This window comes from Ranitomeya imitator, chromosome 3 (genome assembly GCF_032444005.1).
Source record: "Ranitomeya imitator isolate aRanImi1 chromosome 3, aRanImi1.pri, whole genome shotgun sequence".
Taxonomy (NCBI): domain Eukaryota; kingdom Metazoa; phylum Chordata; class Amphibia; order Anura; family Dendrobatidae; genus Ranitomeya; species Ranitomeya imitator.
Window position 1 is genome coordinate 381221975 of NC_091284.1, and position 23654 is coordinate 381245628.

Consider the following 23654-nt stretch of genomic DNA (forward strand, 5'->3'; position numbering starts at 1 on the left):
CACCCTTTTAACGTTTGGATCACCAAAAAGGATTTTGTAACATCTCTGAGGCCCGAGCTTTAAAACCAAATGCAAGACCTGCTAATACCTTATTCAATTATTTTTTACACGGACCAACCCGCTTCCCTGCAGAGCCCGATCAACAACAGCAATCTGCTCTTGTCCTGCAATCCCTCGCCTAAAGACACAATCCAATCCTCCCAAATACCCCATGCCTGTTGATACTGCCTCCAAGACCTAACCGATAAAGAGTTTTTAAACAAATGATCTACTGCCCGCCAGGAAGAATCCACAATTCCGCTGGGCATTCCAAGCCTGCTGACTCCGCTTGAGGTATCAACTCTCGAAAACGGTCCCCCTGTAGATGAGAAAGAGCAACAATGACAGGGTTAGAAGCCATCGACCTGACTTCCGCCACAATCCACAAATTGAACGATAGCCCCAAGAACACCAGACGCTGTAATATTTTTACCACCACCGGGGAAGCCACTGATAATGAATTTATCGCAACTGCCACCGCGTCTGACGTACATGGAAAATGGATCTTCCTATTTTGTACTTTCTTGTCCCACAAAGATAGTGCAACAAGAATAGGAAACAAATGAATCAAGACCAGATTCGCTAACCATCCCTGCTCTCTGCAGAAACCAGGCCATTCCGCCAGCAACCAACTGCCCTGAAAATACAAACCAAAACCACATTCATCCACTACAGCAATAAGGAAACCCAAAGCATCCGCATTGACAACCGGATTGATCCAGATAGATTTACCGTTGTAATTCTCAAAAAAATTTGCCCATACTGCCAAATCTAATGAAATGAGCCGGAGATCTCACTCCCGTGGTTACCAATGACAACCTTCGAAAAAATGCCCATCCCATTGGCATGATCCAGCAAGCGAAATTCAACTTGCCCAGCAAAGATTGTACCTCACGCAACCTCAATTTCTTTGCACTATGTGCCCTTGACACCTCTTCGTGCAAAGCGTTAACCTTTTCGTCAGGCAATCTACAAACCATCTCCAAGGTGCCAATTTCGATCCCCAAAAAACTTAGAACGGTAACTGGACCCAATGTCTTGTCCGCCGCTAACGGAACCCCGAAATTCCTTGCCACTCTTTCCATTGTATGTAATAGCAGCGAGCAATCAGAACTCTGGGCCGGACCTATAAACAAGAAATCATCTAGGTAGTGAATACATGATTTCACGCGTGACACATCCTTGACCACCCATTCCAAAAATGTGCTAAAAGTTTTGAAATACGCACAAGAAAAAGAACAACTCATGGGTAGACAGCGGTCAATGAAAAATCCCCCGTCCCAATAACAACCCAGTAGATGCATACTATCCGGGTGAACAGGCAGTAGCCTAAATGCCGCTTCGATGTCTGTTTTTGCCAACCTTGCACCTCCACCACAAAAACGGACCCATTCAATGGCCGCATCGAATGATGTATAAATCACTGAACATAACTGAGGATCAATACCATCATTTACCGATGACCCTTTTGGAAAAGACAAGTGATGCATTAATCTGAATTTATTGGGTTCCTTTTTTGGGACTATGCCTAATGGGGAAACCCTCAGATTGTGCATGGGAGCTACTGGGAACGGGCCAGCCAATCTACTAAGGTTGACTTCATTTACCAACTTTTGAGTAACCACCTCAGGAAATTGCAAAGCCGATTTCAAATTTTTTGTGGAAAAATTATGTGCTGTATCAACGAATGGAAATCGAAAACCTTCACTAAAACCCTCTTCTAGCAGAGCCGCCGCTGCCGAATCAGGGTACCTATTTAGAAAAGGCGCCTTTGCGTCCAGTCGAATTGGTGTCATTCCTTTTTTCAACCCCGTCTCCCCCTTTTTGTCTGCCACCCTTGAAACATTTGGATGATCCATGTGCACCCCCACAAGATGCACACTCGTGTTTGAATTTGCATTTCCCTCCAAACTTACATGACCCCTCATTGAACGCAAAACACAGTCCTCTCTGCATTGCCGCTGAGTGTCCCGACTGTCCTGAACCACCAGCACTTCCTTGAAAAGACTGGTTACCAGACCCGAGACGTGATGGGACCATCACCCTCATCCAAAGAGCTATATCTTTGTGGTCCCACCGAATGCTAGGCCTAATCGCCTTCCGTTGACAAAATTGCTCATTGTATCTGAGCCAACCTTGTCCCCTGTAAACCCGATAAGCTTCCCATATGGCATCCATATAACAAAACAGACCCGAGCAATTCTCGGGGGACCTCTCACCAATCACACTGGCCAAAATGGCAAATGCCTGCAACCAATTAGAAAAAGTCCTGGGAATCAACCTGTACCTCTTTTCCTCATCTTCCTTTTTTGAGTCATCTTTTCGCAGTCTATCTAAATCAAAGCGCTCCAATGGTAATAAGGAAAATATTTCGACGTACTCCTCTTTCCATATTTTTTCCCTCGTTTCACTTTTTAGGTGTGCCCCCAATGGGCCCTCGAAACACACGGATACCTCGCCCGGTGCCGCATCATCCAGGCGCATTGAGTCCTCTTTCTCTCCCTCTCCTGCTTGACTAGAGACCGATACAGTAACCGAGGGTGCGGTAGCACCCGATAGTGCGACATCGCTCCTCATGCTTTCTGATAACCCGCCCCTTGAGCTTACGCCACTGAACCCTCTCAGTGGACCCCCAAGTCCGGGAATCTCCCCAAGATTCCCAATCCATGCGGCAGATGCTGGAGCCCCTGTATGCGCCCCCCCAGACCCCCATAGCGAAGCCAGATCTCTAAGTCCGTGCATGATTAGACTTAAACCCCCACCCGTAAATATATCCTGACTACTATTTACGGAGGAAGTTAACACAGGGGTACAGGAGAAAAATGGATCATTCTCACCTAGCTGCCCGAGCGCTGTGGACCCGGCAGCCAAAGATCCTGAAGCCTGACGCATTGGTTCCTCTCCCGTACTTCCTCCACGCTGGTCTCCAGTAAACACAGACAGCCAACTGCTGTCCTGTGACGTCCCATCTGTGAATGCAGGGGCCCCTGCTGCCGCCGCCGCCGTTGTCCCAGTGCCTAGGCCAACGTAATGTTGTCCGTGCTGAGAATCACTGCGTACATTGAAGGTATCATGGCCAGACAGACTCGCCAAACCATGCCCAGGCCTGTGCAGCTGGGACGAGTTCGGCCCTGATTATCCCTGCCCTGTCCCAGGCAGAGCGTTGCTGACTGGGCCGGCCGATCGCCGCCCGCTGTATGCCACACGCTGAGAGGCCTGGGGATAAGGCCCCTGTCTCCTGGATCCGCCTGATCCTCCATGCCGAGCAGGCTCACCTGTGACAGTGCTGCCTGCCGCTCCTGCTCCGGACACCCTGCGAGTACCTTCAGAAGAAGGGGAGGCCGACACCTCCCCCTGTCGCAGGCCCTGCCGTGTTGCCGGATTCTTCCCAGCTCTGCCGCGGGTCACCACGGCACCGCTGTTTGTGCCAGCAGCTGGAGGGTGCCTAGAGGGGCTCCTGATACGGCACCGAGCCCAGGCGGTGACTTCAGGGCTCAGGCGCGCCGGAGGCCTGGACCTCAGCGGCCGGCCGGAGGCCTGGACCTCTGCGGCTGGCATCCCTCAGCAGGAACCTGGGCCGATCCCGTCACCGCCTCGCTGAGAAGGCTGCTCACCGACTGCTGCAGCCATTCAGTGCCCTGTGTGCCCGCTGCATCCCGCAGACTTTGCAGCAAGGCCTCGACCTCCATGCTTGAAAATGCTGCAGAGCTTCGTACGCTCTCAAGAAGGGGAGGTGAGTGCGGCAGTTACTGCTGCAAAATTGGCAGTTTCTCTGACACCCACTCTATGCTCCACCTCCTTGGTTTTCCCAACCTCCTCCGGATCCCGCCCTCACCCCCACATTCAAATCTACCTGCATCGAATTTAACCCCAAATTGCCCCATACCTCCCTAGGCTTTGTATCCCCCGTGACCCCTTGAGGGCCAGGGGCCCAGTACGGCCTTTCTGGACTGTAGGAGCCAGAACTCTTAATGGTTGGTAGGGGATCAAATACTTATTTCTCACTGCAAAATGCAAATAAATTTATATAATTTATACACTGTGATTTTCTTGATTTTATTTTTGATATTCTATCTCTCAATGTCAAAATTAATTTACCCTTAAAATTGTAGACTGTTCATGTATTTGTCAGTGGGCAAAATTACAAAATCAGCAAGAGGTCAAATACTTATTTCCCCAGCTGTATATGATGAACCTAGGTGAGCATTTTCTTTGGAGCTATAGGCTATATTCACACTTTGCGGATTTTGCTGCGGATCCGCAGCGGATTTGACCGCTGCGGATCCGCAGCAAAATCCGCAGCAGTTTCCCATGAGTTTACAGTACAATGTAAACCTATGGGAAGCAAAAAATGCAGTGCACATGTTGTGGAAAAAACCGCGCGGAAACGCTGCGGTTTACATTCCGCAGCATGTCACTTCTTTTCTGCGGATTTTCACCTGCTCCAATAGGAAACTGCAGATGAAAATCCGCAGAAGAAACCACAGTAAAGTCGCGATAAATCTGCAGTAAAAACCGCGACGGGTTTTCACTGCGGATTTTGAAATTCCACTGCGGAAAAATCCGCAGTGGAATCTGCAAAGTGTGCACATAGCCTTACTCCTGAAAGCTGTATATTTTTTCATCTGTTCATGCACAATAATCACAATCTGATAAATAATTGTATATACAAGAATTTCCCTTTATTAAACCCTGCTGGGAAAAATGTTTTTGGAAAGGCAAAAAGAAGCACAATTTGTGGTACTGCTAAGTGTCAGTTCCTCCCTATTATTTATGGAGCTTTTGTTTTTAACGAGTCAGCTCTGAAACCTGTATAAATACATCATATCCTTCCTGAATGAGAACTTTGCGATCACAGAAAGGAAAGACAAATCTCAGTTTTTATCGTGTTCTGCTAAACCATAAGCTTTGTTACATGCTTTTAGAACAAGCACCACAATCAAAGCCAAAAGCTGTAGCGTACTGTACATGAAAAAGTGTCTGTCACCCTTAAAATGGAAATTTAGCTATACAACCATTTATATAGGGAACATAGCCCCTTTAAATATCATTCTAGTATTATACATTTTAGTGGTTTAACTACTGAAAAGTTCATTTTAATCTGCAAATGAGGGTGCTTCTGTGCACCCGCTGCATGGCCAATGACTTGGTGCACTATTATGCCCTCCTATCTGAATATTTAGCACAGTCTCCGAATTTGATAAGAAAGCGAGATCTGCCTAAACTCAACTCACTGTTCTTGCATGTGTGCACTGACACTGGGGGAGCCCAGCAGGGAGCAAACAGCGTCAGAGCGGCCATGGGCAAACTATGATCTTTTGGATCTCTGAAGCCACTGAATACACTTCTGGGTACAGTAAGTGGCAGCCACAGTGTGGCAGGAGCCGGATATAAGAGCATGCCCGCACCCACATTGATACTGTGCTTGAGCATTGACAGTGCGCACACACAGGAACACGGATTTGAATTTAGGTAGCGCTTGCTGTGAGAAAGCAAGAGCTAGCTAAGCCCAAATCCTATTTACTGCGTGTGGGCACTGACATTTGGGGAGCCCAGTGGGGTGCTCACAGTGTTGGTGCAGCTGTTGGCTCCTCTCTGAAGCTGCTCACTACACTTCTGGGTGTTGTGAACAACAGGCACATATTGACAGGAGATGGAGAGCATCAGATGTGGTCTGAATTTTGGATTCTCTCTGAAGCCATTTGTTTGTTACACTTGTGAGTGTAACAAGCGGTAACCAGAGAGTGTCAGAAGCTGGATATCAGAACATGTCTGCACTCACCATAGGCTGAATATGAATAAAATTCTATTTTAATTTAATTCCATTAAAAGGGAAAGGTGTTGTCCAGATAGGTTAAAAAGAATCCAACATTCAGAATACTGTATGGAGGACTATGTGGTGCTCATAATATTGTATGGAGGACTATGTGGTGCTCATATTCTTGTATGGAGGACTATGTGGTGCCCATAATACTGTATGGAGGACTATGCGGTGCCCATAATATTGTATGGAGTTCCTTGCGGTGTCCATAATACTGTATGGTGGACTATGTGGTGTCCATAATACTGTATGGTGGACTATGTGGTGCCCATAATACTGTATAGAGGTCTATACTGTTCAGTCTAAAATGATAAGTCTGCAGTCACCCTGACTACTGACTTTTCAATCGCCCCAGCACGTGCGCTGTGAGGATTTGCCAGTTTCTGAGCAGCTGTAGAATTTACAATAGATATCACTCATGTAATGTAAGAAGTAAGTGAAATCTTTAGCATCATACTATACCTATATTTCTCTGCCATATCTGTGCATCACGAATCGTGGTATTTGTTAAAAGGGCCCACTGAGACTTTCACACAGGGCCCACAAAAACCTGGAGCCGGCCCTGACCAAAGCACCCACATTGGCATATGGAATAAGAGGTATTTTTTTGGCAACTACATCACTAAAATGTATGTTAAATTCCCTCTATAAATGTTTAAGTGGCTGACTTTGCACTTTGGGGTGACAGTCCCATGTACACCCGTTGCAGTGAGGATGGCACAACCATACATGTGCTTTGTTACTGCACAGTAACTACTACAGAATAGGGAATATAAATATTGAGCTAGTGCGAATGTCTTGAAAGAACTATATGATGTATCCCCCTGACAAGCGAGTTTTCAGGATTGCACTCGTATCGTACGCAACTGAGAGCCAGGCCTAATTAGTAGGATAGTATGATTGTATAGTATGCTTTGCCACCGTAACTAAGTTATTATTATTATTTATTTATATGGCACCATTAATTCCATGGTGCTGTACATGAGAAAGGGGTTACATACAGGGTTATAGATATCGTTAACAACAGTAAACACATTTACAGTGACAGACTGGTACAGAGGGGAGAGGACCCTGTTCTAAGTCATTCTCTAGCCTCAAATGGAACAGTTCAGCAGGACATTAACCTTGGTTTTCTTTGCTGGATCTCTAACAAGGTTGTTTTTTAAGAAGTTTTAATAATGATGTAGACAAACAACGGAAATAAGTTGATCTCTAATTTATATGTATCATTCCTTTCAATGTCTGATTTATTAGCAGAACTATGCCATCAATGTTTTATCTCTAGAATGAAAACTGACTTTGTCTCCTGTTGCGTCCTCTTGGATTTATGAGGAGTTTGCTTGATCACATACAATTACGTTGAAGGGAACCTGTCACTTCAAATTGGCGGGATATGTAAATGCCTTTTTTCCGGCCTGATGGGTGGCGTTTCGTCTAAATTTCTCCACCCATTCATCCCTGTTGTCCGCAATATGTTTGTGAATTAGAGTACTTGTCCTCCATAGTTCGCGTGTGCGCAATGTAATCTTCGCTCGCACACACGCAGTATGCTTTGCCCAACTGCGGGCAAAGCTGAAAAGCATTACTGCACATGCGCCCGCACACTATGTCTCAGAACACAGCGACATACTTCCGGGATATAGTGCGCGGGCGCATGCACAGTAATGCTTTTCGGCTTTGCCCACAGTTGGGCAAAGCATACTGCGTGTGCACAAGCGAAGATTGCATTGCGCAAGCGTGAACTATAGAGGACAAGTGCTCTAATTCACAAACATATTGCGGACAACAGGGACAGATGGGGTAGAGCAATGAAGACGAAAGGCCGCCCACTGGAATGGAAAAAAGGCATTTACATATTATTATTATTATTATTCATTTTTATAGCGCCATTTATTCCATGGCGCTTTACATGTGAATGGGGCAAATATAGACAAGTACAATAAACATGAGTAAAACAAGGCACACACAAGCGCCAATTTGAGGTGACAGGTTCCCTTTAATATTCTTCTTAAAAAGCCCTTATAAAGTTAAATATCTATTTTTTTCTAGGCTTTTCCTAATTCATCTGATGAGATGGTGGATGATTGTCAGATCAGTGAGCGTCTAAGTCACCAAACATACTGTGGCTCACTTTGGAGAGACCACAATGGCTAGAATTGTGTGTAGTAGCATATTGTGACATTAAATTGTATGGTTAGCATAATAAGAACATTATGGTTAGCAATTGGCTATGTATGGAAGGGCAAATTGTAACTGGCACCTTATGGTGGCAATATGTGGGGATCACACCGGATGACACTGTAACTCATACAACTGCTTGTAAAACCGTGTTTTGAAGAAAATTTACAATGACTGAAGTGAAATACATCCTCTTCAAAAAAAGAAGTTCTACAGGAGCTTAGACATGTGACCAAAAACAGCTAATTATGGACTCCTATTTTTTAGTTTTCCATTTCCAATGATACATAATCAGAGAAACAACTTTAGTGACATAAACATTTAAATAGACTTTATAACTATTATGTAATCATTCTTGGACGCAATCAGCATCTAGATAGGCATATAGCATATAGAACAAATTTGGACAATGATTCTTCACAGCTCAATGCCACATTGAAATCAGTGTATGGAGAAAAGGAAGTAACAAACCCTTTGTACAATGTTTTGCTCAGAACTGCATTTGCCAATTTTATTTTTGTAGTCTCAAGGGGTTTCCAATTGTTCACTGTTCACCCAAAACCTCCCTTTGTTTGATAAGCATCTTACAGAGAGAAAAGCTTTGCTTACATATTAAGGAAGCAAATAAAACATATTCCCATTAATAAATGATATTGGGGCAGTTTTATTAATATAATTATTCTATAAATAGGTGTAAGTAAGGTTAAGGACCTTATTTATGAAGACCCTGCACCAATGTTTCAGACTAAGGGAATTATGATTTTTTAATCTAACACACAAGATATAGTAACATAGTAACATAGTAACATAGTTAGTAAGGCCGAAAAAAGACATTTGTCCATCCAGTTCAGCCTATATTCCATCATAATAAATACCCAGATCTACGTCCTTCTACAGAACCTAATTGTATGATACAATATTGTTCTGCTCCAGGAAGACATCCAGGCCTCTCTTGAACCCCTCGACTGAGTTCGCCATCACCACCTCCTCAGGCAAGCAATTCCAGATTCTCACTGCCCTAACAGTAAAGAATCCTCTTCTATGTTGGTGGAAAAACCTTCTCTCCTCCAGACGCAAATAATGCCCCCTTGTGCCCGTCACCTTCCTTGGTATAAACAGATCCTCAGCGAGATATTTGTATTGTCCCCTTATATACTTATACATGGTTATTAGATCGCCCCTCAGTCGTCTTTTTTCTAGACTAAATAATCCTAATTTCGCTAATCTATCTGGGTATTGTAGTTCTCCCATCCCCTTTATTAATTTTGTTGCCCTCCTTTGTGCTCTCTCTAGTTCCATTATATCCTTCCTGAGCACCGGTGCCCAAAACTGGACACAGTACTCCATGTGCGGTCTAACTAGGGATTTGTACAGAGGCAGTATAATGCTCTCATCATGTGTATCCAGACCTCTTTTAATGCACCCCATGATCCTGTTTGCCTTGGCAGCTGCTGCCTGGCACTGGCTGCTCCAGGTAAGTTTATCATTAACTAGGATCCCCAAGTCCTTCTCCCTGTCAGATTTACCCAGTGGTTTCCCATTCAGTGTGTAATGGTGACATTGATTCCTTCTTCCCATGTGTATAACCTTACATTTATCATTGTTAAACCTCATCTGCCACCTTTCAGCCCAAGTTTCCAACTTATCCAGATCCATCTGTAGCAGAATACTATCTTCTCTTGTATTAACTGCTTTACATAGTTTTGTATCATCTGCAAATATCGATATTTTACTGTGTAAACCTTCTACCAGATCATTAATGAATATGTTGAAGAGAACAGGTCCCAATACTGACCCCTGCGGTACCCCACTGGTCACAGCGACCCAGTTAGAGACTATACCATTTATAACCACCCTCTGCTTTCTATCACTAAGCCAGTTACTAACCCATTTACACACATTTTCCCCCAGACCAAGCATTCTCATTTTGTGTACCAACCTCTTGTGCGGCACGGTATCAAACGCTTTGGAAAAATCGAGATATACCACGTCCAATGACTCACCGTGGTCCAGTCTATAGCTTACCTCTTCATAAAAACTGATTAGATTGGTTTGACAGGAGCGATTTCTCATAAACCCATGCTGATATGGAGTTAAACAGTTATTCTCATTGAGATAATCCAGAATAACATCCCTCAGAAACCCTTCAAATATTTTACCAACAATAGAGGTTAGACTTACTGGCCTATAATTTCCAGGTTCACTTTTAGAGCCCTTTTTGAATATTGGCACCACATTTGCTATGCGCCAGTCCTGCGGAACAGACCCTGTCGCTATAGAGTCACTAAAAATAAGAAATAATGGTTTATCTATTACATTACTTAGTTCTCTTAGTACTCGTGGGTGTATGCCATCCGGACCCGGAGATTTATCTATTTTAATCTTATTTAGCCGGTTTCGCACCTCTTCTTGGGTTAGATTGGTGACCCTTAATATAGGGTTTTCATTGTTTCTTGGGATTTCACCTAGCATTTCATTTTCCACCGTGAATACCGTGGAGAAGAAGGTGTTTAATATGTTAGCTTTTTCCTCGTCATCTACAACCATTCTTTCCTCACTATTTTTTAAGGGGCCTACATTTTCAGTTTTTATTCTTTTACTATTGATATAGTTGAAGAACAGTTTGGGATTAGTTTTACTCTCCTTAGCAATGTGCTTCTCTGTTTCCTTTTTGGCAACTTTAATTAGTTTTTTAGATAAAGTATTTTTCTCCCTATAGTTTTTTAGAGCTTCAATGGTGCCATCCTGCTTTAGTAGTGCAAATGCTTTCTTTTTACTGTTAATTGCCTGTCTTACTTCTTTGTTTAGCCACATTGGGTTTTTCCTATTTCTAGTCCTTTTATTCCCACAAGGTATAAACCGCTTACACTGCCTATTTAGGATGTTCTTAAACATTTCCCATTTATTATCTGTATTCTCATTTCTGAGGATATTGTCCCAGTCTACCAGATTAAGGGCATCTCTAAGCTGTTCAAACTTTGCCTTCCTAAAGTTCAATGTTTTTGTGACTCCCTGACAAGTCCCCCTAGTGAAAGACAGGTGAAACTGCACAATATTGTGGTCGCTATTTCCTAAATGCCCAACCACCTGCAGATTTGTTATTCTGTCAGGTCTATTAGATAGTATTAGGTCTAAAAGTGCTGCTCCTCTGGTTGGATTCTGCACCAATTGTGAAAGATAATTTTTCTTGGTTATTAGCAGAAACCTGTTGCCTTTATGGGTTTCACAGGTTTCTGTTTCCCAGTTAATATCCGGGTAGTTAAAGTCCCCCATAACCAGGACCTCATTATGGGTTGCAGCTTCATCTATCTGCTTTAGAAGTAGACTTTCCATGCTTTCTGTTATATTTGGGGGTTTGTAACAGACCCCAATGAGAATTTTGTTACCATTTTTCCCTCCATGAATTTCAACCCATATGGACTCGACATCCTCATTCCCTTCGCTAATATCCTCCCTTAAAGTGGACTTTAGACAAGATTTTACATAGAGACAAACCCCTCCTCCTCTCCGATTTTTACGATCCTTTCTAAACAGACTGTAACCCTGTAAGTTAACTGCCCAGTCATAGCTTTCATCTAACCATGTCTCGGTTATTCCCACTATGTCAAAGTTACCTGTAGATATTTCTGCTTCTAGTTCTTCCATCTTGTTTGTCAGGCTTCTGGCATTTGCGAGCATGCAGTTTAGAGGATTTTGTTTTGTTCCAATCTCCTCACTGTGGATTGTTTTAGAAATGTTCTTACCTCCCTTCTGAGTATGTTTTCCTGGGTCGTCTTTGTTCGAGTCTAATGTTTTTCTTCCCGTCCCCTCTTCTTCTAGTTTAACGCCCTCCTGATGAGTGTAGCGAGTCTTCTGGCGAATGTGTGTTTCCCAGGTTTGTTGAGGTGTAGTCCGTCTCTGGCGAGGAGTCCATCATACCAGTAATTCACACCGTGGTCCAGGAATCCAAATCCTTGAATCCAGGAATATAAATGATATCATTATGGAGGAAAGTTTCCTTGCGGCAAAAACCTACAACTAGACACTAAGCGCGGAACAAGGCACTGAATATGTCAATGTAGGTGTCAACATTTCTTCCTGCATCTTGCCATCTGCTTAATGTTCGGAAATGTAAACATTTTTTAATACTTTAAATTTTCAGGTATGCTTTATGGGCGTTAGTTGACATTTTTTCAATGATTTGGAAGTATAACGTTATTATATAAAAACATAACTTAACTTTAGAGCACTGAACTTTTCCTCTTACCTTGAGAATAGAAAGCTGGTGGCTAGGTGTCCGACATGTCTATATCAGGCTTTGTACTTGTCAGTAATCTTACCGCCGTTACGATGAAGACATTATCCAGAGATGCCCTGAAACAATCCAAGGGAACAGCCAAGTCTTCAAGTAGCTTAACCGCACATTAGCTGAACAAATCTTGAGCAAAAATGATCTTACGGGTTTGATACTTCTTACTACCAATTTGGTAACTCGTCACAGTTTCATGATATTGACTCATTCTAATTGTAATAATGCTAGTTATTGTTTCATTGCTCTGATTTATGCCATTTGTTCAATTAATAGGCCAAAAAATTGTAGATAAACATTCAATACTATAGAAGACGTTTTCACTATAAACAGGTTCTTATATCTAATTTAACAAAAACTTTAGTTTATCGCAAGAAATGTATCCCACCAAACTACTGGTTCGGAACAATGTATTGAAAATGTTCCTTTCTTTTAAATATTTTTTAGTACAGTTTATATATTAAAAAAAATGTATTTTAATACTAAGTTTTTACGAGACCATTTCAGACAAGTTTCAAGTCAAGTTTTTGATTTCATCAGTGTAGAGATTATTACTATGTAAACAATTCATAAACCCCAGTGGCTTTTTAATTATTAGAAGCTGTTGCATTACTCTATGAATACATCCATTTGGTTCAGACGTGACATAGACAGCTACAGTAAAAAAAAGTGCAGACTTCCTGGATTAGCATTTCGTACTCTTGAAATGTTCTTTGGTAAGCAGAGCAAACAGCAAGTCTAGTTAGTGGGCAGTGGTATAGGACTTACCGTAAGCACGGTGTTTGATAGCTGTAAAGTAGAGCGTACACTGTGAGGGAATCCGACAGATAATTTCGAATGGTACACAGATTCAGTGATGGGATGGTAGAAGATTTTTGAGAGCAGGATGCCGAGAGGAGGAGCAGGGATAAAAGGGCTGGACATGATGCAACTTATTTTAACTCATTGTCTGTAAGCTTTGTGCAATGTCAAATGAATAATTTATTTTAAACAAATACAATTATATATTAAAATGTAAAATATACCAGAATAAAAACATAACATGATAGAAAATATTTACTGTATATATGTGTGCGTAAATACTTAAAATGTATATGACAAACCCTATACTGTAGTGATTATTATACACCTACCATTCATGTAGCAGTTATGAATCTTGCTCTATGAGGATTCACAATTTAATTTCCCTATTTTAGAAGCTAAGGCCCCTTTCACACATCAGGTTTTTTTTGCTATCAGTCGCAATCCGTCGAATTTTGAAAAAAACGAATCCGGCGACTGATGCTGCCGGATCCATTTTTTCTAATAGACTTGTATTAGCTACGAATTGCGATGGATGGCCTCACGTTTCATCCGTCGTTCGCCGGATCCATCAAAAATTGTTTGTCCGGCGGCTGGAGACAAAGGACAGAGAAACGTTTTTTGTGTATGTCGAAAAATCGGACAGCGACAGATCCGTCGCCGTCGGTCTGAAAGGAAGCCTATGGTCGCCGGATCCGTCAAATGATGGAATCCGGCGACAGATTCTGTTTTTTCTAACTGAGCTTGCTCTGATTTATTTAGGCTCCAATTAGCCAGATCCGCTAGTCGGATCCATCGAAAAAACTAATCCGTCGCATCAGTTTTTCACAATCTGCGACGGATCCGTTGAGCCAAAGGATTGTGACTGACGGCAAAAAACTGATGTGTGAAAGGGGCCTAACAGATAATTTTTTGCATAATCAGAGAAAATGTGAAAAATATATGTTTATTCTTCAGTTAAAGTTCATAACTGTGTATTGTATAGATTCATAACATGGAGCCTGCAATGGGTACATACCGTTCCTCCATGTCGCACATGATATTAAAAAACTGTCTATTCTTTCCTTCTTTGTGTCACCATACAGGGTCGGAGCACATGACTTTGCCTTGTGAACAAGCCCTTATATTATAGAAACACACATAGGAACCTTGTGGAAGCAGGAAGAATTTAATAATAAAAGCAAAATTTCCAAATTTAAACAGACGCGTACAGCTAACTAGATCTGTAGAAAAAGGGATTTTCTAAAATACAGTTATTTATTTTATTACTGTGAATGGTATATAACAGAAAAAGAACAAAGAAAATCCCAAAGTTTTCGTAGCAAAAAAATGTTAGCTTTCCAAGAGAATGACAACAAGAGCAGAAAGTTCCTCTTGATGTCTCTTATGATGAGAACTATAAATTAGTTTCAATATCATGTTTCCTCAAATGACCTATTTTTTTTACTTGAAAATGGCTATATTGCCCAGATTAAAACAGTGAGCTAACAAAAGATTCCCCCTATGTTTTTTGTGACATTTTTACATCAGTGTTAACTCTGATTCGTTGGTTTTGAAACCTTTGCATTCATAGATTTTGCAAATGATAACATTCACCGATCAGGCCTAATATTAAGCAATTATTATATCGCATCAGAACAAAAGTAAACATTTCTTAAAATGTTTTAAAATATTTTGATATGTTGTAGCCACATAGAAACCCTGTTGGGTCTTTAGACGAGAGTTGCCCAAACTTTTGCCACTGTATACTCCCTTCCAATGCAAGCGCCATTCCAGTGGTGTCGGCACTCGCTCTTCTGGAGATTGCATCATATTGATATCTTATGCGATCCCTGCACCTAATTAGCACTGTCTTCACTCTCCCCGCTTTCAGATGAATCAGACATCAAGAAGCAGTCTGAAATGTGGTAGGTTGCCAACTTCCTCTTTATGTCTGATACGTCCGAAAGAAGGGAAAGTGAATCCAGTGCTGATTGGCATTTAGTGACATAACCAAAAGAGCAAGTGCTGCTGAAATGGCACTGGTACCGAAGGTATTAGTGTGGTTATTTTGATGGGGGCAACCATGTTGATTGAGAAGGGGTTGTCCGAATAGTTTTCGCCTATGAAAAGGTCTTTTTCAAGGGCATCTATATAGTGAAGTGCTGGTTCTGCGTCACACATGACAGTGCAAGCAAACAGCAGAGACATGGAAACATAATACAGCTTTGCTGAGGAGTGTTGCTGTGAATCTTACAGTGTAATAAGCAAAATGAAAATGCAACACAATCTCTGTCTGCTTTGCTCTGTTTCTGCAAAGCCAACATTGCACATCAATAAAAGAACATCATACCTATAGTGAATCATGGTGGGTGCAGCATTATGCTTTGGAATTATTTTTAAGCAGTGTAAAGTGGGGCTTTAGTCAAGTTGAAATTATGAATAGTTTCAAATATCAGTCAGTTTTGCAACAAAACCTCTGTTAAAATGCTGAAGGTGAAGAGGAATATCACCTTTCAGCACAGCAACAACCCTAAGCATATATCAAAATCAACAAAAGAATGGCTTCCCTAGAAGATCAGAGTTTAGGAAAGGCCCAGACAGAACCTAGACCTGAATCCAATTGAAAAGCTGTGGGTTAATCTGAAGAGGGCTGTACACAGAGCCCTCACAATCTGGCAGATAGAAGACAAGAAAGAGTGGACTAACGGTGTAATTCGATAGTGTGGTGAGTATAACAAATGTATATACTATTTAATGGTAAGACAACAAAAGAAAAGAGGAGCAGCACAGCTCACCACACAGAGAAAATCAATATTGGCACATGGAAGATATATGGCAGTCCGAGAGAGAAAAGGAGGTGCTATTTGCGTGAAGGAAGTCCATTCAAAATCCAAAACAACAAGAAATGCAAATGCACTCACCAACTGCAGGTGAAGGTGTTTTTTTATTTAAACACAAAGCGGTACATCTTCTTGGCACGGGGGAGTGGAGGATAACCAGGGAGAGTGCGGCAGACGTCTGCCGCACTCTCCCTGGTTATCCTCCACTCCCCCGTGCTGTGAAGATGTACCGCTTTGTGTTTAACCCCTTAGTGACAGAGCCAATTTGGTACTTAATGACCAAGCCGATTTTTGCAATTCTGACCACTGTCACTTTATGAGGTTATAACTCTGGAACGCTTCAACGGATCCCGCTGATTCTGAGATTGTTTTTTCGTGACATATTGTACTTCATGTTAGTGGTAACATTTCTTCGATATTACTTGCGATTATTTATTAAAAAAACAGAAATATGGCAAAAATTTTGAAAATTTAGCAATTTTCAAAATTTGAATTTTTATTCCCTTACATCAAAGAGATATGTCACACAAAATGGTCAATAAATAACATTTCCCATATGTCTACTTTACATCAGCACAATTTTGGAATAAAATTTTTTTTTTATTAGGGAGTTATAAGGGTTAAAATTTGACCAGCAATTTTTTATTTTTACAGCAAAATTTACAAAACCATTTTTTTTAGGGACCACCTCACATTTGAAGTCAGTTTGAGGGGTCTATGTGGCAGAAAATGCCCAAAATTGACACCATTCTAAAAACTGCACCCCTCAAGGTGCGCAAAACCACATTCAAGAAGTTTATTAACCCTTCAGTTGCTGCACAGGAACTGAAGCAATGTGGAAGGAAAAAATGAACATTTTACTTTTTTTCACAAACATTTTACTTCAGAACCAATTTTTTTTATTTTCACAAGTGTAAAAAAAGAAAATGAACCACATAATTTGTTGTGCAATTTGTCCGGAGAATGCCGATACCCCATATGTGGGGAAAGACCACTGTTTGGGTGCACAGTAGAGCTCAGAAGGGAAGGAGCGCCATTTGGCTTTTTCAACATAGAATTCCCTGGAATTGAGATCGGACACCATGTCGCGTTTGGAGAGCCGCTGATGTGCCTAAACAGTGGAAACCCCCCACAAGTGACACCATTTTGGAAACTAGACCCCCTAAGGAACTTATCTATGTGTGTGGTCAACACTTTGAACACCCAAGTGCTTCACACAAGTTTATAACGTAGAGCCGAAAAAATTAAAAACCATTTTTTTTTCACAAAAATGATTTTTTCACCCCCAATTTTTTATTTTCCCAAGGGTAGCAAGACAAATTGGACCCCAAAAGTTGTTGTGCAATTTGTCCTGAGTATGTCGATACCACGTATGTGGGGGTAAACCTCTGTTTGGGTGCACAGTAGAGCTCAGAAGGGAAGGAGCGCCATTTGACTTTTTCAACATAGAATTCTCTGGAATTGAGATCGGACACCATGTCGCGTTTGGAGAGCCGCTGATGTGCCTAAACAGTGGAAACCCCCCACAAGTGACACCATTTTGGAAACTAGACCCCCTAAGGAACTTATCTAGGTGTGTGGTCAACACTTTGAACACCCAAGTGCTTCACACAAGTTTATAACGTAGAGCCGAAAAAATTAAAAATCATTTTTTTTTCACAAAAATGATCTTTTCACCTCCAATTTTTTATTTTCCCAAGGGTAGCAAGACAAATTGGACCCCAAAAGTTGTTGTGCAATTTGTCCTGAGTATGTCGATACCCCGTATGTGGGGGTAAACCTCTGTTTGGGTGCACAGTAGAGCTCAGAAGGGAAGGAGCGCCATTTGACTTTTTCAACATAGAATTCTCTGGAATTGAGATCGGACACCATGTCGCGTTTGGAGAGCCACTGATGTGCCTAAACAGTGGAAACCCCCCACAAGTGACACCATTTTGGAAACTAGACCCCCTAAGGAACTTATCTAGGTGTGTGGTCAACACTTTGAACACCCAAGTGCTTCACACAAGTTTATAACGTAGAGCCGAAAAAATTAAAAATCATTTTGTTTTCACAAAAATGATCTTTTCACCCCCAATTTTTTATTTTCCCAAGGGTAGCAAGACAAATTGGACCCCAAAAGTTGTTGTGCAATTTGTCCTGAGTATGTCGATACCCTGTATGTGGGGGTAAACCTCTGTTTGGGAGCACTGCGGAGCTTGGAAGGGAAGGAGCGCCGTTTGAATTTTTAATCTCTTAATTGTGAGAGCGGACGTCATTTTGGGTTTGTAGATGTGCCTAACAGCAGAAACCCCCCACAACTGACCCCGTTTTGGAAACTACACTCCTCAAAGATTTTAATCAGGGGTATATTGAGCAATTTGAACCCACATGTATGACACAGAGTTTGATAACATTAGATCGTCATATTGAAAAAATTCATTTTTTTCCACGAGAATCTTGTTTTAGACCTGAATGTCTCACTTTTTCAGAAATATCATCAAAAAGTGGACCCCACAATTCGTTACCCACTTTATTATGAGCGCAGCGATATCCCATATGTAGTCAAAAAGTTCTGTTTGGACAAATGGCAGGGCTTGGACAGAAAGGGGCACAATGTGACAAATTTGGCTTTATTTGAAATTGAAGATCCAGGACCCATTCAAAGCTTCTAGAGACATTAAGCAAAAAAGAAAATCCTTCCAGGAATTATTACTCACAGAGGGAGGCATGCTCCTAAAACACAATGGCTGACTATAAAATTGGTCTTGCTAACAAAACAGTTGTCCCGCATTTGCGTATTTTGTAGCAGGAAGAATAAACTGTACTGGAATGAAGGGCAAAATGTGTAGGAAAATGCAGCCAACTATGTGGCAAAGCGGAGTTTGTTCCAAAGATGAAAGAACACTATCAGGGCTAGAATGGCAGACACTTTCAGAGACAGGTCGTACAACGTCCTTTTAGCTCCATCAATCCCTATATGAGAGACGAATGTGCCAATAGACGTGGTACACCATAGCAAGCTCCCACCCGCCAAGGTCAGAACCGCTATATGCACAAAACAACCAGTTCTCTATAGAAAGTATTGTCTGGTACCAGAGGTTCGGCAAGAACCATAAAGTAAAGCCCATAGTGTATAAGTACGGAACTTCCTAATTTTTTTAGAAATCCTACAATAAAATGATCATGCCCGTATCATCAACATAAATATAAGTAATATAAATGGAAACCAAAGTTTTGTGTAGCAAGAGTCATAAAGCAGTCAAAGTTAGATAAATGGTCAAAAATGTTTGTGAGTAATCAAGTCCTAGAATTCATTTTCAGATGATTTCACTTTTCAAGATCATTTCTGGGGTCCACATTCTAACGCTTATTGACATAGGTACGTGGACGAGAATTTGTTGGAATAGTAGTTTGGTATGGGATTGATCGAGTCGTAGAATTTTCAGATGACCTGACTTTGCAAGAACATTTGTGGGGTCCACACTCTAGAGCGTACAGACGTGGGTACGTGGATAAGAATTTGTTGGGATAGTAGTTTGGTATGGGATTGATCGAGTCGTAAAATTTTCAGATGACCTGACTTTGCAAGAACATTTGTGGGGCAGACACTCTAGAGCGTACAGATGTGGGTACGTGGATGAGAATTTGTTGGGATAGTAGTTTGGTATGGGATTGATCGAGTCGTAAAATTTTCAGATGACCTGACTTTGCAAGAACATTTGTGGGGCACACACTCTAGAGCGTACAGACATGGGTACGTGGACGAGAATTTGTTGGGATAGTAGTTTGGTATGGGATTGATCAAGTTCTGGAATTAATTGTAAAATGGGATCTACTAATTTAAAATATTATTTATCAATTGTTCCAAATTGTACTACTGGGGCCACTAAGCAGAAAATAAAAATTATTGAAAAAAAGCAAACTAATAATTGTAGGTGGTGTGGTAGGTCTCAAAACAGGGGGAGATACAAAGGCCTGGTTGGGATGGGCATGTGGGGCAATAAAATCGGGAATCACTCCGCCTGCCATGCTTTCTGCAAACTCGGCACCTTTTTTGAGGATACCTTTGGGTGGGAGTGACAGGGACAGGGTGAGGAAAATGGCGTTCTGACAGTCTCCGGGAATCCTCAGAGTCGAAGGCTTCCCCCGGTGCCATGGACTCAAATATGAGGCTCTCTACTACTTTTTCCTGAAAGTGCAGGAAAGTTAGTGGTCCTTGAGATTTTTTATATAGGACAAAGCTGTTGTAGGTGGCAGTCTGAATTAGATAGATTCCCACCTTTTTATACCACGCCCTGGTCTTCCTCTTGACCAGGTATGGTTGCAGAACCTGGTCTGACAGGTCTACGCCACCCATATGTCTGTTATAGTCTGTGACGCAGACTGGTTTTTCTTTGTCCCTGGTGGCACCCCTCTCTCTGACCGTCACAGTGGTGTCCGTATGCAGTGTGGAAAGCATATAGACGTCCTTCCTGTCTTACCACTTCACTGCAAGAAGTTGGTCGCTTGCAAGTGAAAATGACGCCCCCCTCTCCAAACGTCTGGACACCAACTGTGACGGAAACCCCACTCTGTTTTTCCTCACTGTCCCACAGGCCCCTGTATTTGCAGCATGGAGGGATTTGTATAGGGGGATGCTAGTGTAATAGTTATCTGTGTACACGTGGTACCCTTGATTGAGAAAGGGCGTCATTAGCTCCCAGACAATTTTGCCTGGGATACCAATTGTCTGGGGGCAGTTTGGGGGGTTTATTTGGCAGTCCCTACCTTCATAAATTAGGAAGGTGGACGTGTACCCTGATGAGCTCTCGCAAGCTTTATATAATTTTACGCCGTATTTGGCTCTCTTGGAGGGAATAAATTGGCGGAATAACAGACGGCCCTTGTAGCTCATCAAGGACTCGTCGACTGCCATATTTTGCTCTGGGGTATAGGAATTTAGAAAGGAAGTTTTTAGGAGGGAAATTAGGGGTCTTAATTTATTTAGCCGATCGTAGTTGGGGGTCAGTTCTTGGGAGAGCTTGGGAATTGTCACTGAAGTGGAGGAATCTCATCAGGGCTTCGTAACGGGCTCGGGACATGATGGCTGCAAATACAGGGGTGCAGTGGACAGCTTTTGTTGCCCAGTAAGAGCGGAGAGTGGGTTTTTTTACTATACCCATATTCAGGGTGAGGCCTAAGAATTTTTTTATTTCAGGGACATTTGTGGGGATCCAGGAACGGGAATGAAAGGCAGTGGGTTTTTGGGAAATATATTGCCGGGCATATAGATTTGTTTGGTGGACGATTAATTGCAGGACTTCGGGGCTAATGAAAATTTCAAAAAAATCAATGGGGGTAAAATTGGCGACATCTACTTTTATTCCAGGGACTACAGAAAAAGGGGGAATTTGAGGGGAAAATGAGGTGTCATTATACCACAGCGGTGGGGGGACTGCGGTACTTGGTCCTGCCTCTGAAGCTTCAGCAGTGATGACCGACTCCGCTACCACCGGGCTGGGGGATCCCGTGGAGGAAGAGTCGTCATCACTGTCTGAAAACTGCTCAACTTCAGGGGCAGAATCTGTTTCGCTGCCGGAGCAAAGCAGGCTGTAAGCTTGCTCCGCGCTAAAAGTTCTGCGGGCCATTTTATCTAATTCCTCCCCTAACCCTAACCCTAAAAAAAATTAAAAAAAAAAAATTATAATTTTTTTTTTTTTCTTTTTTTTTTTATAATCCTCTGCTGATGATGCAGGGATTACGGAGAACAGGGGTGGGTAAATTGGATGCTGGCGGAGGCAGATGATATGTTATTTGTAACTGACAGGGCAGCACTTGAACTGTAGTCTCTCTCTCTTCTCTCCTAGAACAACTACAAGGAGAGAAGAGAAAGGTACAGCCCAAGTGCTGCCATGTTTATCAAACATTTGGGGTTTTGATCACTGTAATTGGACATATTACAGTAATCAAAACCCAGCAGCCAATGAGAAAATTCTCATAGGTTGCTGGGTCTCTGCTGGCAGATCATGGCAGGCGCACTGCGCATGCGCCCGCCATTTTCTTCCAGCAGAGAAGAAGAAGGGGGGCCAGGAGCCATGGGCTGAGGACCGGGGACCACGGACTGAGGACCGGGGACAGGAGCAGGCGGTATGGTGGGGGGCTCGGGGGCTCTATTTCTCTCCCTTCTGATGTGCGATCACATCAGAGGGGAGAGAAATGCAAAGCATTTTTTTTTTTCACAAACTATTTGCAGCGATCACAATCCCGGGGGTCTGTAAAGACCCCCTGGATTGCGATCGCTCCAGGGGTCGGTAAAAACCGACCCCAATACACCGGGGGAAGCTAGGTTTTGGCGGGCGCATCTGCACTTGCGCCCGCCATTTTGGAGCCCGCACAGGAAGGAGGAGGGTCGGGGACCGGGGGGGCACCTTCACCGGTACATTAGGTACCGTGGGGGGCTCAGGGGACCCTATTTCTCTCCCCTCTAATGTCCGATCACATTAGAGGGGAGAGAAACACAACGCAAATCGCGTTTTTTTTTTTTTTTTGCGATCGCCGGTAAACGGTTAATTACCGGCGATCGCAAATGCTGGGTGTGTAAAAAAACCCCCGAATCATGTTCTCTGGGGTCTCGGCTACCCCCGGCAGCCGAGACCCCGGAGAAATTCGGCCTCTGGGGGGCGCTATACACTTTTTCCACAGCGCCGTTAATTAACGGCGCTGTGGTTTAAGTACCCTTAGCGGCCGCCGTTAAAAGGCGTATCGGCGGTCGCTAAGGGGTTAAATAAAAAAACACCTTCAACTGCAGTTGGTGAGTGAATTTGCATTTCTTGTTGTTTTGGAGATTTAATGGTAAGGTTCCTAGAAATTCCCGACAACAATAGTAGCATTCACAATTTAAAGATTTCTCTAATGCCACATATACAAAAGGAGGACTAAAGAGGGTCAAGGCAGGAGAAATAAGGAGGAGGAAATAGATCTCAATGCTTTCCTTAGATATTAAATTCTATAAATTACCCTGCCTGACAGCAGAAGTTGGCACCCTAGATAAAACATTCAAGCAGCACTTCCAACAAAGTAGACACTCCAGCTCCAGCAAGATGGATAAAAAGTTGCAAATTTTATTAATCCAAAGTGGCAATAAAAGCAGAAAAATTCCTTACAACAAGTGGACCAGACAGGTGATTGTAAAAATACGGCTACGCATTTCGACCTATAGCGGTCTTACTCATGCCCATGTATGGTCCACTTGTTGTAAGGAATTTTTCTGCTTTTATTGCCACTTTGGATTAATAAAATGTGCAACTTTATATCCATCTTGCTGGAGCTGGAGTGTCTACTTTGTTGGAAGTACTGCTGCTGGACGTCTGGATCAGGACGGGCTCCCGTGCTCCGCTTTCGATGGTCTGGTTGGTGAGCTGGCTGCGACTTTTTTAGTCGCTTTTTTCTTGTTTTTATAAAACATTCAAGATTGGCACTCCTCGTCACTGTCATCTTGCCCTACTAAAACCCAAAGGTCCTGCAAACTAAACCCCTCACACTAATGTCAGGGAGACAGATATACACAATTATTGTAGTTGATATAACTGTACAAAGAAATAAATAGTACAAAGTGACTATGCGAATAGAGATAATTATTTTGCTGTCATATGTATATCCCTTAGAAGAGCATTATTATAACAAAAACCCCAGTCTGATTTATTGAATCTGATAAAGTGCCTGTGCATAATATAGGGTGCAATTT

General features: G+C 42.5%; 1 protein-coding gene across 3 annotated transcripts in view; it reads right to left on the reverse strand.

Moving 5' to 3' along the window:
• LOC138670009 (gap junction alpha-4 protein-like) overlaps positions 1-13197 on the reverse strand; it is a 32109-nt gene extending 18912 nt beyond the window's left edge. For all 3 annotated transcript variants that reach the window (XM_069756967.1, XM_069756970.1, XM_069756969.1), the window contains exons 1-2: positions 13095-13197; positions 12285-12391 (exon numbers count right to left, since the gene is read on the reverse strand). The gene's annotated coding sequence lies outside the window, so the exon portion shown is untranslated. The remainder of the gene's footprint in view (positions 1-12284; positions 12392-13094) is intronic.
• Between the last annotated feature and the right edge of the window lie 10457 nt (positions 13198-23654).